Source organism: Phyllostomus discolor, chromosome 9 (assembly GCF_004126475.2).
Source record: "Phyllostomus discolor isolate MPI-MPIP mPhyDis1 chromosome 9, mPhyDis1.pri.v3, whole genome shotgun sequence".
In the NCBI taxonomy this organism is placed as follows: Eukaryota; Metazoa; Chordata; class Mammalia; order Chiroptera; family Phyllostomidae; genus Phyllostomus; species Phyllostomus discolor.
Genome location: NC_040911.2, coordinates 97,049,330 through 97,060,171, shown reverse-complemented (window position 1 = coordinate 97,060,171; position 10,842 = coordinate 97,049,330). Strand labels below are relative to the sequence as shown.

The window sequence follows — 10,842 nt, the reverse complement described above, 5'->3', positions numbered from 1 at the left end:
TTAACTCACTATAAACGTTACTGATTTTATTTTTGTGTTTTCCCTCCGCTAAAATGGAAGCTCCATGAGGGCAGGGACTTTTGTCTGTCTCTTTAACACCACATTCTAGAAACATCTACGAAAAGAGGAATTGAAGAAAAGGGGAAAGGGTGGAACCGAAGTGGGGAAGGAAAAGGACGGAGAGGACAACCGGAAGAACGAACAGGGGTGAGGAACGAAGCAAAGCCCAGCCCCGCTTCCCCAGGCGGCCCACGTCTCCCGGCTGAACTACAACTCCCAGCAGGCCCCAGGGCGGGACTAGGCGGCTCAAGCGAGACCAGACCCCAGCCCGCTAGGCTCCCGGCATGCCTTGCGAGAACATTTGCCACCGCAGCGCCGGCCGGAACTTGTGGTCCGACTCAAGGGAGGGGGGTGGGGCTGAGCAGGGAGGCGGGGGGGGGGCGCTGGGGGCGGGCACAAGCCCCTCCCCCGTCACTTCCTGCCGTGCTGCGGGCGCCGGAGCGGCTCCTCAGCGTTTGCGCCCGCGGCGGCGGTGTCTGGTTCACCTACCCCTTCCTCTGACCCCCGGGCCGGGCGGCGCCCGCCTCTTTCGCGGCCACTCCGCCTCTTCCCTCCAGCCGTCCCTTCCTTCTTTCCTTCTTCCTTCCTTCCTTCTTCTCCTCGCCGCCGCCGCCCAGGACCGCCGGTCGGGAGACGAGCTCCGGGCAGCAGCCAGGTGAGGCGGCCGGGCCGGGCCTGACGGAGCCCGCGCGGCGGGCGCCGCGGCCGCGGGGAGGTGGGCGGTGAGTGGGGGACTAGGCCTCGGCGGGACCGCGCACCCGGCCTCCTTCAGCGGGCCTTCTCTCCGCCCGCGGGGCCTCCCCGGAGGAGGCGGGTTCTCCCGCGCCCCCCGCGTCGGGGCGCCCGGCGGCCTGGACCCTGGTGGTCGCTTCCAGTCCCTTCGCCCCTCGTTGGGGCCAGAAACAGGTGCCACGCAGCCTTTCCTCATTCCTGCTCGCGCGCTGGGATGCCGAGGCTGTGCCCGTGGCGGGGGCAGAGGGTCTCCGCTTCAAGTTCTTGAGGTCCGCGGCACCTAAATGTCCCCGGCTGTGTGTGTAGTATAGTAGTTAGGTGTACTGCCCAGGTGTCCAGCGCGGGTACAAATACCAGCTGTGCCTCTTGGGGCAAGTCACTTAAACTCTTTGTGTCTTGTTTGGGAAAACGGGCTAATGCCGTCCCTGCCTCTTAAGGCTGTTAAGGTTCAGTGAATTGGGGCGTGCAAAGCGCTTATCAGAGTGCCAGACCCACAGCGTGTCCCATTAAACCGTGTGCATAATTTATTAGCGTGATATTAAGCTATAACTTAGTGGGTAGAGTGGACAGACGCTGACCTGCCTCTCCGTTGGGTTCCCTTGGCGGCCGAAATGTTCAGCGTTCCCACTTCCAGATCCGGCTTATTGTTTTGGGTGGTTAATATCCGAAAGGGGTGTACGTTTAATTGGGACACTGTAAGTAGGCATTCCGTAAAAAGATGCTGCTATTTCCATCTCTGCTGAGCCAATCGCAAGATTTTCACCAGCTCCCTCTTTTTTCCTGCCGTCATCCGGCTTCTTGTTGTCAGTCCATTCCTGCGAAAGTTACTGGCAGACGCTTTGCTTGCGTTCAGCAAACCTTTTTGGAGCGCTTGCTGTTTGTCGGGCTCTGGAGGGGGGGCGGTGTACGAAGCTGGAAAATGTCTGTCCTTTCTTGCGCTACATCTCTAACTTCTAACTTTTTTTTTTTTTTTTTCACTGCAGCTGTGCTTTTATTCCCTCCTCCTTGTTGGCCGACTTTCCTTTTAAGCCTTTGCCCCACCTCCGTGTCGCAGTATTGCTTATGTGGAAGTTTTCTTCTGTTCCGGTGAAGATGTGTGCTTCAGTCTGTTCTGCCCCTGTTCTCTAGCGGTGGGGACGTTTTTAAGGTCACTCTTCCCTTCTGCCTGTAGCTTTAATTGTTTGGAGGGTGATGGAGGATGGAAAGACGGTTAAACTAGACTTTTTTTGGTTGATTTTGGGCTTTCAGGAATCGGTGTGCTTACCCAGTGTAAATTACATTGCTGCTTGTTGAAGTAAAAACTAAAAATACAGCTGGATTGTTGAGGGAGCAGTTTCAGTCATCCTGGTGACAGGTGGGATTTATAAAGCAGCAACTTTAAGGATACTGCGTTTCTTGTAATTCTGTACTTAGTTGTTTGGTGTACCCTTCGTTAGGAAAATGCAACTCATGGAGGTTCAAATTTACAAAAGATCGAGAAGTATGTTTTCTGTTGAGTCTCCTGTACTTTGGATTAGTTTAGGTAAATTTTCTTAAACTGTTTTGATATACTCCCATCTCAGTAACACAATGCAAAGTGGCCTCCCTGTTTTTGACATTTAGTTAGGATTTTGACACACGATCTTGCCATCATTTCTAGTTTAAAATCTTTGTTTGGATGACTCTTTTTTTTTTTTTAAGATTTTATTTATTTATTTTTAGAGAGGGAAGGGAGGGCGAAAGAGAGAGAGAGACACATCAATATGCGGTTGCTGAGGGTCGTGGCCTGCAACCCAGGTATGTACCCTGACTGGGAATCGAACCTGCAACACTTTGGTTCGCAGCTCGCGCTCAATCCACTGAGCTACACCAGCCAGGGTTGGATGACTCTTTAAAAAATCCAAGCAAACAACCATACAAGCAACAGAAGACATAATAAAAAATTGTAATGTTTGGGAAATGAGGTTTTAATATTGCAGTAGGTAACCTAATTAAAAAAAAACTTTATTATGGAAATCATGCAAAAGCTGAGTACTATAGAGAATCCCCATGTATTGGTCACTCAGCTTTGACTTATAGCCAGGGTCAATCTTGTTTCATGTAGTACCTCTCCCCCAGACTGGGTTATTTTGAAATAAATCCTAAACACACAGTTTTACCAGATTGCCCCCTACTCTTAATTTGCCACCACATTTACTTTTTAGTAGAATCACAGTTCTCATTTTGTTTGTTGGGCTTCTCCTCCTCAGACGTGATTACTATACAGCAGGGAAAATGTGCAGCCAAATTAGTTCTTGATTCAGTGCTTACCCCCTTCAAAGTCATATCCAGAAATACTCCCATGCTTCTTTTTGTACAAAGGCAACAATTCTTAAGCTGTTAGTGACTATAATTGAAAAGCAATCAGAAATACAGACATCCCTAATCCTATTTTGGTGGAGAGACCTATCTGTTAAACCACTTTTAATAGAGAATAACTGTGTCAGAGTTAAACAGCAGTTAATATTCATAGTAACTTTCAAAGTTTCTGTATAGTTCTCATGTAACTATGCTGCTATCACCTTAGGTTAAGAATTAAGCAAAGGAGCCCTGATCAGCGTGGCTCAGTCAGTGGAGTCTCAGTTGGTCTCTGCAAAGAGAAAGGTCTCTGGTTCTACTCCTGGTCAGAGCATGTGCCTGGGTTGCCGGCCAGGTTCTTGGTTGGGGGCATTTGAGAGGCAACCAATTAATTGATGTCTCTCTCTGTCTTTTTCTTTCCCTTCCCCTCTCTCCAAAAAATAAATAAAATCTTTTCTTAAAAAGAATTAAGCAAAGGATGTGAGATTTCAAAACTCTTGTAGAATTATTTTCCAAAGACCCCTACCTCCCCATCTTCCCCATCTGCTGTATTCACAAACAAATTTACTGAGTATGAATTCATAGCATAGATGTTCATGTTTTTCTTTCTCTCCTAGAATGGAAGTTGACAGGAATATTGTTTGTCATTATCATTTATTTTTCACATTTCTGGTCATGAACAGTTTCCAGCCTTTAGACCTGTCACGTTGTTATTTCAGTTGTGTAGGTTTGTTTTGCGCTTGATCAGGTACAGTGAAAATTTATGTTATGTATCAGTTATTACAACCTAGGAGATGGGGAAGGTTATCCATATGTCTTAAAATTAACTTAGGGAAAGAAAAGCAATTTGGTGTTTAAGAAAGGACAGAAAATGTATTTTATTTAAAAAAAAAAAAAAACATGCCCTGGCTGGTGTAGCTCAGTGGATTGAGCATGGGCCTGCAAACCAAAAGGTTGCTGGTTCGATTCCCAGTCAGGGTACATGCCCAGTTTGTGGGCCAGATCCCCCATTAGGGGATGTGTGAGACACAGCCTTACATTGATGTTTCTCTCCCTCTCTCCTTCCCTTCCCCACTCTATAAAAAAAAATAAAAAAAAAATTAAAAAAATGCTTAGTGTTAGTCCTGGTTGGTGTGGCTCAGTGGATTGAGTGACAACCTGCAAACCAAAAGGTCACTGGTTTGATTCCCCGTCAGGGTACATGCTTGGGGTTTTCAGCCAGGTCCCCAGTTGGTGTGTGAGAGGCAACTGATTAATGTATCTCTTGCACATTGATGTTTTTCTCCATCTCTTTCTGTCTTCCCCTCTCTCTAAAAATAAGTAAGTAAAATCTTTTATTAAAAAGAGGTTGTGCTAAAATGAGGACAACTGTAATTGAACAATAAAAAAAATAAAAATGCTTAGTGTTTCTTAGCAGGCTTCAGGTAAAACTTTTATGTTTTTGGAATTGTAACCCTAAATACTGTACAGTTTGTTCAGCCTAAATTGTTCTCTTTTAAAATTCATCCAGAAAATTCATACACACAGGTTACCTTAAGTTTAGAAATGACTGTGACTCATAGAATTCCCTCCCCTCCTCCAATTCTGAAGTCCAGTCGTCCACATTATTCTGGGTGTAATCATTAAACATGGGACTGTCCTGTGCTGCTTCATCCAGAGTCTCTCCCCCATAAAACAATGAAGAAGTATTTAACGTGGGAGGCTCAGAGCAGGACTCAGCTTGCAGGGCAACTTCCTGTGATGCTCTTTTACAGAATGGAGAGTGAAATTTACCTGTATAAAGATGACACTTTCATGAAAAAGGTATTTTTTTGTGGGATGTCATTGGGACCTCGTTCTTATTTTTATTTTTTATTTATTGATTTTAGAGAGGAGAAAGGAGAGAAACAATGATTTGTTGTTTCACTTATTATTTGTGCATTCATTTGTTGATTTTTGTAAGTGCCCTGACTGGGGATTGAACCCACAACCTTGGCATATTGAGTTGATGCTCTACAACTGAGCTACTTGGCCAGGGCCAGGGCCTTGTTTTTGTGAACTTCCAGACTGGATCATCTTATTTGTTGTCCAGCTTAGTGACCCAGAATTGTTCAATTTGGGGAAATGTAAACTCTTCCCCTCAAATGAGAACTTTTAGCATTGGTTTCTTTCTCTCAGAATGGGATTTTGGAGCCTTCAGAAGTTTTTAGAGGATTTAAGGACACTTGTTTTTTACTACATCTATGACAGGTTGTTTTAAGTTAACTTCCAGTGATGGAGACTTTTGGGGTTAAAATGCTTCTGGTGTAATTTCCTACCTGAGCTCTTCCTTAAATAAAACTATATCAAAATCAAGACCATAGCATTTATACTAGTCCCCAAAATATAATTTACAAGTCAGAGATTGAACTATGAGAAGACACGGCTGCTTTGGTTATTTTTACCAAATGTTTTATTATAAAAATTTTCAAATGTATAGCAAAATGTAAAGGATTTTAATGTCACCTCTGTGTTTATCACCTACACTCTGCCATTAACATTTTACTACACGTGCTTTATCCCACCTATTCTATCTGTTCATTTCTTTTATTTTTTTGATTCGTTTCAAAGTAAATTGCAACATCAGGTCATTAAATACTTCTGCATGCATACCTAACACAGTTAATTTTAAATTGAGACAGCTCTATAAGGTATCCCTAGATCTTTACAAGCTTTGTTGATATTTTCAATTTTGCTTTGACTCCAGAACTCTTTGCTTTTTAAAGGAAATCGTTTAATAAATTTTTGCACCAAGGTGTGTTTATCGAGAAATCAAGTATTACAAAGCTTGAATAATGTTGACTAAGTCCTGTGTTCTCGCCTACTAAGGAGAAATTAGTGTTAAAATACATAGCTGTGGTGATTTTAAGTGCCACCAGATGATGGCTTGGATATGTGTTTTGCCCCCAAATTAATGCTCTGAACTAAAAAAATTTACCAGAGAAAATTGTTACTTTAAAAATAGTAAAATTGTAAACTTACTGCAAATAACATATTTTAAAGTATTTACATTCCTGTGGTAGTGAATAAGGTTGATGTACAATAAAAGTGATTTATATCACCAGAAGAGTGGAGGTAGAAGCAAATTCTCTGCAGACTTCATTATGTTTTCTGGAATTACACACTTTCATTTATTGTTAAAGGAGTGTATCCAGGGTGTTCCCTCAAACTATACTCACTGAAAGCAAACGTAGGAATATTACATTCTAAATATTACATCTGTTGGTCATCTGATTCTGTTTAATCTGGAATCTGATTTGGGAGAGAAGTGTGCTGATTTTGTGAGTTTGTAACAGTAATGGAAGCAAAATAGATCATTTTTATAACATGGTACAGAGGTCATGACTGCCCTAAAGGGTTTTGCTTTATTGTTGTTTTGGTTAAGTCTAAGGACTACAAAATCTAAGCAAATCTCTTTGAGTGCCCTGGTGTCTTTTCCCTAAATCAGATTGTCTCTCTGGTGTAGCTTTGGAACTGGTTGCTCAGTGAGTAGGTTGATTTTAGTCAGCATGTTCTTTCTTCCCATTTAATGTACTTTTTTAACAAGTGGTATGTAGTTAGTTGTAAGTTTATATTTATAGATGTTTATGTGACCGAGCACAGGATTAGTGAATTTGCTGGATAATAATATTTGCTACTATTTATTGAGCTCTTTCTTACCATGTGCCAGGTTAGGATTACTGGGTGAGAGTTATTTGATGCAGGAAAGGAATCTGAAAGGTCAAATTGAATTTGACTAATAATATAAAAGCTGCTCTTCACTGAGCCCTGCCTTTGTGTCAAGAGTTTAAGGAGACACTGTATGTTGTATTTTTTTTAAATAGAATTTATTGGGATGACATTGGTTAATAAAATTATATAGGTTATGTTGTGTTTCTGATACTTGCAAAAGTCCTTGCAAAGGAAGGTGATTGCTGAGGATACTGAGGTCTGTCTGGGAGGCCAAGTAACTGGGGTGGGGTCCTAAGCTCTTTCCACTGAACCACACTTTGTCGCCAAATAGGCCCAGGTGCTTTTTGTTTAGGATAATTTATTCCCCCACTCTCCCACCCACTGCAGCTAGGATGGATTTTATTCACTAGGACTTTAGGCCAGTTTTGGGTGTGGGGGGAGTCTGGTTTAGTAACACTCAGTTTTTAAAATCCATTTTTCATTTCCTTGAAATAGTTTGGAGATTTACGGTTTATTTTTGTTTGTTGAGATAGATTGCTGCAGTCAAATGAAACTAAAACTTTTAAGTTGATTCAGAGGTTTGGGGGAATACTTAGAAGTAAATGGGGAGAAGGGTATTTCAATAACTTTTGTGTTGAAGGAGGCTCTCCCCTAAATTATTGCTACAATCCTCCATGAGGTTTGTTTAAAATGATTTATTAACTATACACAAGGTTGTTACTAAGAAAATTAGTTTTTTTAGAATTATTCTACTCCACCCAATTAAAAGTGAGTTAATTGAGCTTCTAGGTTAATTTTAGGGTTAGGTGGTTATGGCCCTTTGCTTCCCAGCCATTGCTAATATCCATTTCCCGGCTAATGGTATTAGGCATATTTAGTGTAGCATTCTGTTTGGTGTTGAACTGCTTCCTGAATGACTTCTTTTTTAATTTCTTTGAATCAATGGTCTTCTGAATAAGAAGCCTCTGGGCTTGTACACCCAGGCAGTACCCACCTCTTATGGCCAGCCTTTAAAAGGCTGCTAGGTCAATGAAATTAAACCTGCCTTTGGATTTTGGGTTTTAGTGAGATGGTGTATGAGTTTCCATCCTGTGTTTAACCTTAACTGAGACAACTTTGTAGTCTGTAATGACACACATGTTCTCATTCATTATGAAAAGGTGTTGGAAATGTCTTTTCTGGGGTTGAAGTGAGCAGATAATGCTTCTTAAATTGTTACTATATTGGCTCCCCTCAGACATGAACTTTATGATCTAACTAGATTTTGTCTGATTCTCTCACATTTATCCTTTTTGAAGTTCATGCTTTCTATAGGTTAAAATTAACTGAGGCATGAATTTTCTACTCTTGCAGATTCTACCTTAACACATAGGGCCGTTGTCTGCTGATGCCATTGTGATTTTGTACAAAATAGTAGGCAGTCCTTTCCTCTGTCAGAAAGAAGATAACTTATATTTAATGATAAGTCTGATGATGTTCTTTGTTGCACAGTTTAACCAACCTGCTTATTAAGGCTCCATGACCCTTGACCTAGATGACAGACAAATATAGTTAGGTAAATAAGTTTTCTTCTGGTTTGTACCTTTATAGTCTGGAACAGTTAGAGTGAGTCTACTCCTAGGTACAACTTCTAGGTAATTTCCTTGTTTAATGAGAATGTATCAATTTAAGCACCAAACATGGAAAAGAATAAGGTAAAAAAAATTCTTTTGGGGGTAATAAGGTTCTTTTTAAGTTCGATATATTTCTTCTTGAGTAGTATGTTTTGAAAGTGATTTATTAATATCATTTTATAATATCAGTTACTGTTTATCCTAAGAAAGTAATGTTTAAAAGTTAACTTTGGTGTATGGCCTGTCATAGTTTACAAGTATTTTATTTACAGTACCAGTCAATTCACTCAAGAACCATATGGTTATTGTTTTATTAATCATGAAATTGGTGGTGGTGACACCAGTTAACTCATTAAAAGGTTGAGGCCCACAGAAGTAACTTGGTCAGGGTTATTCACCTGGGCACCAGAGTTGGAACCCACACTCAAACCCCCAATCAGCAGCTTTGGCCACCTACTCAGACAAGAGCTCTTTTATGGTCCCTTTTGTCTTCTGTAGTGATGAAGTGATGTGTATTGTAAATGATTTGTTACTGCTAATTAAAATGCCACCGTGAATTATTTATTTAAATTTGTGTTGGTTCAAGGCCATTTCTCTACAGATGTTGTAAAGTCCACAAGGACAGAGATTACATCTTATTTGTGTGTGCCTCTCTCCCCAATGTCTAGAACAGTGCCTGCAGATAGTAGCTGTTCAATAATTACTCATTGAAGGAATAAAGCAGTGAATTTAATCCACTCTCTTGGATTAGGGTATGCTTTCTTGAGTGGGAAAGAAAGGGAATTGGGCTTAATCACAGCCTTTTCTCCTCTGCTGTGGTTTGGAGGCAGCGCTATAATAAATATATTAGTAATAATCATGATGGTTTTGGATTATCATTTGAAAATGGTTGGAGGATTTCAAAAAATGTTTATTTAAGCAAGTGTAAATGTGTATATGAATCTCACCTGTCACTTGTGCAAAGATGTTTGAAACCCAAATGTTTGTAGACCGATACTTCTCCCTACTCCTCTTTTTTACTTTGTTTTGAGTTGTTGGTGCTTATTTCTTACTATCTTCATTATGTCCAACTTTAGCACTCCGTTTGTCTCCAATCTAATTTTGTTTTAGGCTAGAGACCTAGATACCCAACATGTACCATAATTGTTCAGCGTAGATGGGTTTGAATTGAGGAAAGCCCCATTGGTAAAAGGCATGGTCTCTATTAGGCTGGTGGTCTAGACATCTGTGTGGGTTGCTCAGAGGCCTGTTTCAGTTTCCACTCACGCTAGTATTTTGAATGGGTCAGATTATGGAACAAAAGGTTCTAGATTGGAAATTTGTTAGTATTGTACACTGTTTACAAAAAGAGCTTGAGCTGGTAAAATACTGTAAAGCAAATTATTAGAGCACCTGACTTTATTTCTAAAATCATTTGGGCAGTGAACAGCTGCTTTTTATTGTTTATTAAGTCACAGTAGCAGTGAAAAATTGAAATGAGTACAATTACGTTGTAAAAATGCAAAAAGTATCCCAAGGTAAGGAATTAATTCTATTTACTACTGACTACTACCATTTAAAAAGGAGGGAACCTCAAGCAGACCTGAGAGTTTGAGAATTTAACTCTCATATCACTTGAAATCCATTTCTAAAGAAGGCTTATGATTTGGATTTACCAGAGGTAAATGTGCTTTTTTGTATTTTGCAATTTGATGTTAAGAATATTTATGTGCAAAGTGCCTTTTTTGTAAAAGTCCTGTGTAATTGTATTTTGCATCGGCAAGCACATGGTAAGGACATTTATAAATAAAGTATTGACCCAGTAGTTAAAAGTTTAAAAATCAGGTTGGTGTGATCAGTCAGTAGATGATGTCCAGTTTCTTTTTAAAAAATAACCCTTAGGTTCACAGCTCTGTCATCGGAAGCAGCCGAAAAGCAGAAACTTGTCAAGTTTCTGCTGCTCTCTGTTCAGGTCTCTGCAGTCGTGCCTTTTGTAGGCTCTCCAGAGTGCTGCTTCCAGCCGCGACGCCCTGTTTTTGGAAGGTTCTCTGCTTGTAAATTTTAGGTTTCCCTCAAACTTTAACGATATACATCTTCATTTTCAGAAAACGATCTCCTCTAGTAAATTATTATTTCTTATTTTCCAGGAGTTTTCTAACCACATAACCACTCAGATCTGAACCAAAACAGCATTGTTCCTGGAGCACCTCTTTTTAAGGTACACATAACTTGGCTCTATAATTTCAGGCCTGTTGGTAATCCATAATATTTTTAAATTCTTCAGTGACTAGTATGGAAAATGACTTTTACTTCTGGCTGTAATATTAGAGAAACAGAAGAGATTTTATGCAGTTCGAATTTCTTTTTACTCTTGAGGTTTAATTAGAAAGTAATTAAGTTCAGGGAAAATTGTTGGCAAGAATGTAAAACCCTCTGGCCAACACTGCCATAT

The 10,842-nt window shown here is 40.7% G+C and overlaps 1 protein-coding gene across 12 annotated transcripts in view; it reads left to right on the top strand.

Annotated features, from left to right (window-relative positions):
- The first annotated feature begins 450 nt into the window (after nucleotides 1–450).
- The window catches only part of STAU1 (staufen double-stranded RNA binding protein 1), a 49,132-nt gene continuing 38,740 nt past the window's right edge, over nucleotides 451–10,842 (top strand). For 7 of the 12 annotated variants that reach the window (XM_036009956.1, XM_036009957.1, XM_036009952.1 and 4 more), the window contains exons 1-2: nucleotides 575–715; nucleotides 10,538–10,608. The gene's annotated coding sequence lies outside the window, so the exon portion shown is untranslated. Of the gene's footprint in view, nucleotides 716–10,537; nucleotides 10,609–10,842 lie in introns of all 12 variants that reach the window. The other 5 variants (XM_028523766.2, XM_028523767.2, XM_036009958.1 and 2 more) reach the window with 5 other exon arrangements.